The sequence below is a fragment of the Oculina patagonica genome, chromosome 6 (assembly GCF_052425735.1).
Source record: "Oculina patagonica isolate OP01 chromosome 6, crgOcupat, whole genome shotgun sequence".
In the NCBI taxonomy this organism is placed as follows: Eukaryota; Metazoa; Cnidaria; class Anthozoa; order Scleractinia; family Oculinidae; genus Oculina; species Oculina patagonica.
In genome coordinates, this window is record NC_135763.1 from 28,055,041 (window position 1) to 28,062,120 (window position 7,080).

At 38.5% G+C, this 7,080-nt stretch overlaps 1 pseudogene; it reads right to left on the bottom strand.

The window, feature by feature from the left end:
- Nucleotides 1-1,648: 1,648 nt before the first annotated feature.
- LOC144657986 (uncharacterized) overlaps nt 1,649-7,080 on the bottom strand; it is a 522,126-nt pseudogene continuing 516,694 nt past the window's right edge.

A 7,080-nucleotide genomic window follows, 5' to 3' on the forward strand; every position in this document is an offset into this window, starting at 1 on the left:
AACTCATTTATATTAAACAAACATTTCTTTAAAAAAAAAAAACTGTCCTTCCATGCTCTAGTATTTGCTAACCCAGCAGCCCTATATCGCCTGAGGTTCACGGTTTTAAGTTCGTCTGTCCCTAACATCATTTATCTCGCTTTTTACGTACAACCTTGACTCTAATACTCAAGGTTACCAACCCAACTTTGAACCCACGGCTCTTCTCTGATATTGAAATTAATCCAAGATGGAGGCTAGTTATTAAATTAAAGAACTATTTTTGGGGTTCCTTCGACATGATGCTTTTAATTCAATTCGTGTTCTGCTCAAGTGTTAGCCAATATAATTTTAACTCGCAAAATAATATTAAGTGTTTACTAATGTCGACTTCTGCTTTGCATTTTCCCCCACATATATTCAAATGGCCACGTCGGCGAAACTTTTTGCAAAAGAATGAAATGAAAAACCTTTCCACCAACATAGCGGAAATGACGTCACGTGTGAACCAAGAATGTAATTTTAAATCACTTCCAAAAAACACTAAAGACATCATGAGACAGGATAAGTTTCTGTCATGCGCATTGGGGTACATACACGTTTTAATGAATCGAAAAGTCTACTTCTCCGACCACGTGACCAAAGGAGCAAAGGCTCTTGGAACTAGAATGGGAAACTAATTATTTTTATCTTCCCGTCAAACTGAAAAATTCCGAAAATACTCTCTGGGTTATATTTGCTCTCTAATTTCTTTCAGGGGGGCTTATTTTCGGGGGAGGCCTATATACGGGGTGGGGAGGCGGAGAGGCGCTAATTTTCGGATAGAAATTTCCGTTTTGAAAATCTTCGGATTTCTATGAAAGCAGCAGGATTGCAACCATGGACAACTGTTTCGCTCTTATTGCAGCTCTTCAGCAAGGTGCAGCAAGTCTAAATGACGTTAGCTCGAAAGCCAACGCAAATAAACTGCACAATTCCCATACAAAAAAATCTCCAATAAGAGCAAAACAGCTGTCCGCGGTTGCAATCCTGCTGTATCGGTTCTAGTCGTGTTGGCGTCTTGCAAAGTCTACTTTTTTCACATAGTATGATTGTTATGTTATTTCATTTCTTTCGCTGATCAGATCTCTCAATAGATCCTACATTAGCAGCATTATCGTTTGCGGTCCCTTGCTGTTTAAAGTTTTGCTTCTAAAACGAGGGCCTTATAAACCTTATATACCTTGTAAATGGCCCAGCTCACCACGAGTCTCTCGTAGCTCAGTTGGTTAGAGCGCCCAACCGGTATCTCGGAGGCCATGGGTTCAATCCCCTCAGGGACTCAGAATTTTTTCTTTGTCCCATGCTCGTGTCATGTTGAATACTTCATCTTCATTATTTATTACCGAGCTTATAATTTCGAATCAACAAGTTTTTGGAAGTTGATTGTATAATGAAATTAAACGCTAAAAAATTGGAACGACGTTTCGACCGTTCGACGGTCATTTTCAAGTTAGGTGTTAGAATAAAATTACATGTGTAAATATAGTAAAAGCGCTAAAATATGTACATACAAACAATAGACAATAAGAATAAAAAGGCTAAAAATGGCTAAAAAATAACTTTGTGCGAATGGCATGCATAGTTGTAAAAGATATAATTAAAAACATAAAGCAAGCGAATAAGACGACGAGAATAGGAACATTAAAATACCTAAAAATATCTAAACAAATAATTTCGCGCGGAGCGAGTCACTCTGTTTGTTAAGTTTCGGTTTCAGAAGTCTAATAAAAAGCATTTCAAAAATCAAACAGTCAAGCTTGCTTTGGCACTTCCTTAAAATCTTAAAATTCTTCTCGATGTTGTGTGGCTCCTTTCCATGTTGCTCTTTCACGTGATGTCCGATAGACGATCCTTTGTGTTCTTCGATGCGCTGGTGCAAGTGTCGACAAGAATAGCCGACGTAATCTGCATCACACAGATCACACTTATAATAATAAACAGCGCTTTGTTGGTTTACGATGGGCGGTTTCTGTTCCTTCACTTTAATTGTGTCTTTGATCTTACGGCTGGTGTAAACTGGACGGATCTCGGTGTTTATCTTTCGGCTGAGATCGCTCAGTTGTCTGCGTACTGAGTTTGCTGCTTTTTGATCCTTGTACGGCAAAACGATTCTAATAGGAACTTCTCCTTGACTAGGGACCTGCTGTTGTTGAGGACACGCATTTCCCGTTACAACTTTCGCCTCGACAAATTGTCGGATGGTGGTTTCTACGAGGGATTCTGGATACTGTAAATTGGCAAAGGTCTCCTTAAGACGTTCGCATTCTTGATGGAAAAGTTGCCAGTTCGAGGAAAGCTTGAATGCGCGATTCAGCATTGTTTTGAGTAGTGAGTGCTTGTACTTTACATCAACATGGCTTTGGTAGTGTAATAAAAGCCCAGTATCTGTCGGTTTCTTGTAGACCTTCGTGTCCAGCTGGGATCCATTTTTTATAATCTCCATTCCTAGAAACGGTAGTTTGTTGTTGTCTTCCAGTTCCATTGTGAAACTGACAGAGGGATGGATTTCGTTTAGTGTTGATAAGAATTCAGAGGCAGCTGTAGCATCAGGCATTTTACAGTATCCAGAATCCCTCGTAGAAACCACCATCCGACAATTTGTCGAGGCGAAAGTTGTAACGGGAAATGCGTGTCCTCAACAACAGCAGGTCCCTAGTCAAGGAGAAGTTCCTATTAGAATCGTTTTGCCGTACAAGGATCAAAAAGCAGCAAACTCAGTACGCAGACAACTGAGCGATCTCAGCCGAAAGATAAACACCGAGATCCGTCCAGTTTACACCAGCCGTAAGACCAAAGACACAATTAAAGTGAAGGAACAGAAACCGCCCATCGTAAACCAACAAAGCGCTGTTTATTATTATAAGTGTGATCTGTGTGATGCAGATTACGTCGGCTATTCTTGTCGACACTTGCACCAGCGCATCGAAGAACACAAAGGATCGTCTATCGGACATCACGTGAAAGAGCAACATGGAAAGGAGCCACACAACATCGAGAAGAATTTTAAGATTTTAAGGAAGTGCCAAAGCAAGCTTGACTGTTTGATTTTTGAAATGCTTTTTATTAGACTTCTGAAACCGAAACTTAACAAACAGAGTGACTCGCTCCGCGCGAAATTATTTGTTTAGATATTTTTAGGTATTTTAATGTTCCTATTCTCGTCGTCTTATTCGCTTGCTTTATGTTTTTAATTATATCTTTTACAACTATGCATGCCATTCGCACAAAGTTATTTTTTAGCCATTTTTAGCCTTTTTATTCTTATTGTCTATTGTTTGTATGTACATATTTTAGCGCTTTTACTATATTTACACATGTAATTTTATTCTAACACCTAACTTGAAAATGACCGTCGAACGGTCGAAACGTCGTTCCAATTTTTTAGCGTTTAATTTCATTATACAATCAGCTTATAATTTACCATCTTTATTGTTTACTATTTATAAGCCCATTGACTTATATTCAACATATTCAGGAGGAGTTTTGCATCTGAAACTTGCGGGGCGAGGGGTCTTTTTTGGAAGATTACAGTGACTTCTATAACTATGCAAGGACCACTCTGACAAACAGGAGCAAATTACAGGACGGGCAAAAAGAATGTCTGCGTAGGAGGTCGCTAGCATTACTGTCGCAGTTTTTCTTTGACGCAGCCTTCCTTGCAGCATGCATTCTTCGCAGTGGTAAACACTCGGCTGTTGGCTTTATGAGATGACGTCATCAAAATCTCGTCAGCCCTCCTTTTCTCTCACACTAGATCGTCAACTGGCCGAAAAAGTACTGGGGAGGAAGGTCGGATAGACAAATAATTAATTTTCTAAGTTGCTGTGTAAGACAGATCAAATGAATAACATGAACGACTGAAGAATTGTAATAATAATAAAGGAACCGATTATAAATAAGCTATGTTTTTAGTTAGAATGTGTGTTTAGCTCGATTTCCTCTCGTTTGAAGTAAGGGTCAGAGATTTAATAATGTACACCCCAACGTGCCATTTTTGATTGACCTGTTAATTAGTTAATTTGGCTCTTGAAGAATCTGAGAATGGCTGTTTAAGCATTTTATATTTTATTACGATCACCATGCCATTTACATTTATTCCATCCGCTTTGTCTGTAATCTGTTGTCAATATATAACGGCACTGTCGAGAAAGACTAAAACGAGCGACTAAATATAGGGGTTCCACAAGTTGCTCGAGATTTCCCAAAAAGTTGACTGTAATTTTTCAAAAAGTTGCTCAATAGTTGCTCCAAAAATCCAAAAAAGTTGCTTTTGACTAACGAAGTTGCTCAAAAGTTGCTCAAAAAATCATAAAAGCTTCTTCTAATCAAGAAAATTTCTCCAAATATATGCTAATTAGGTATAATTTCTAAGCAGTTGTATGCAATTGTACAGCAAAAGAAGTATCTAAATAACATTTTAAAGGGAAAATTTGTAAAATAACAAGGATTTCTTTAACTGAGAAAAGTAGTGAACATATAATCGATGACGTCATGTTTGCTGATGAGTTTGTAGTGTTTTTATGCAAAATGAGCCGAAAGTTGAAACGTCTTCAGATGTTCCTCGATATTTTTCGGCAAAACTTCGTAAATCTTCGGAAACGTTCGTATGGCCTCTGAACAGCACTAAGATAATCTTTGGAGATCTTCGCTATAGAAATTGTCCAAAATGCACAAGTTGCATGAGAGGAAAAAAGTTGCTCGAAATATGAAAAGTTGCCAAAAAGTTGCCGAGCAACTTGTGGAAAGCCCTAACCAAATATAATGAGCCTTTTAATTCCTAAGCAGCATAAACATCGTTGCGATATTATACAGTGATTCGGTTGCACGTCAAGTGTAGACGTTTTGGAAAAGCAACGAAACGAGAGCAGGCCCTAGTACCCATAGTTATTCTTCTTCCCATCAAATTTTGGTGAATCAATTTTTGAAAACTTAAAAGGGTAGAGAGCCTGAAGGCATTTGGGCAAATTTTTACTGGGAAAATGGAATTTGGGTAAAATTTGTGCTGGAAAATAAGATTCATACCCCATCCCTTTCAGGACCCTCGATAATATACGGCTTAGTGTTATTTCTTACTTACGTATGAAAACTTAAAAGGCCCTACATATGAAATAAATAGTTGCACTCATACTCGAGAACGCACAGCGTTATAACAAGTAGTAAATGCGTGTAGTGAATAAGTTGAGTGAATGATTTTTACACCCGAGTAGACAGTCACCCGATTATAGACATACGTAACCGCCGCAAATATAGCGCATACAGCGGCTGCACAAACAATGGACACTTTTAAGAGGGTCCGAATTACATGAAACAGTTAAATTTTAGGCATTTTAACACTAACAGTGAAAAATGCACTGTAACAGTAAATTTTATCCAGAAAGAAACAAAGCGGGTTCAAGGCCAATAATATTTCGTTTAGTATATCAAGAAGTTTTCGGCCATTTTTCGACGATTGCCGATCATTTCGGAAGATTTCAGGAGACTTCCCGAAGATTTCCGAAGACTGACCAAGATTTCCGAAGACTACTGACGATTTTTAGAACTTACTGAAGACGTCCGAAGACTAATAAAAAAACCAAACATTTAACAGTATTTTTTCAGAAACAGTAAACATTAAAAGATTGGCCCACTTAACAGCAGACACTATAACAACTATGGGCAAATAACACTAAACCCCATTCAGACTCTCTATTAACTTAAGAAAGGGCCAACGGACAATACAAAGGAACCGGATCCTGGTGGATCTGATCAGCAACATGAATAGATATGAACGACTAAAAAAACAAAAAGGCTGACCGTAGAGTTTGGATTGATTTATTATAATTTCCAATATTTCGTCAGGCACGGCCTGACTTCATCAGGGAATGAACAACTAACGAATAACACTTTAGTTGTTTATTCCCTGATGAAGTCAGACCGTGCCTGTCAAAATATTGGAAATTATAATAGTTTAATCCAAACTGTACGGTCAGCTTTTCCGTTTTTTGTTGTTGTTCGTATCTGCACAAACAATACTCGCACCAAGCCTCTCGCGGTTTCTTTTCTTTTCTTCTCTCCGTCAATCTCTCTCAGTTGTTTTCTTTTCTTTGCGCATTGCTGTCACGAGGTCATAAGGATGTTGAAGCGAGTTCAGGTAGTTTTATGGCCAGATAACGTCAGATAGCAAAGTGTTCAATATTCAAAGCGCGTTTCAGGAAGTAGAAGAGTCTGCATAATTTCATGAATTTACCAAAACAACATTCTTACTGAATGGCTATTGTTATTTTATATAAATATCGCCTGACCACGACTCACTGCACGCATTGGCTGCCCGGGGGTACTCTCCACAAATTTGGATGGAGGTGTGCGCTGCGCTTGCTGAAACCCTTACCCTATTTCAAACAAAAACACTCGGCATACGATTTTCGCTACCATATTTTAGACCTGACCCAAAAAATTGTTCACCTTTCAGACCAGACCCAACCCAGGAACTGCTTTTGTTTGTGTAAACATTTAATTAAGTTGGGATTCAAATGACGGAAGTTTTTACATATAAATCACACTTGAATTTGTAACATGAATAGAAACAACGACAAAAAAAGTTTCTTCTAAAAAGGTTATATATAATTGCTAGTGTGCCCAAACCATGCCCTGTTTCAGAACAAAATGGTCAAAATCTTTACCCTTATTTCAGATCACAGCTAGCGGCCCGAAAACCATGCCCTTTAAGGCTGCACATTCCTATAGAGCTGCACATTACTATAGAGCCTCCACCCCCCTGGATTGGCTGTCAATCCGCCTGGGTTGAGAAACAGCACAGCAATCTCTGATCATGCTAAGAAAACAACGTTTTGATATATTGGATTAAAGACAGGACTTCTATTCAAAACTTTCGTGTACCGTGAGCAAAACCGCAATGTGAAATTTACAGTTCGTAAACACGTTGTGTTTCCGTGATTCGTGTCACGGAAACACATTCTTATACATTTTGTATTTGAATATTTAGGCAACATTTTGCGGAGAACCTGACTTGATTCGGTTTGAATCTCACAGTTCTTGACATTCGCTTCGGAGGCTTAAGTT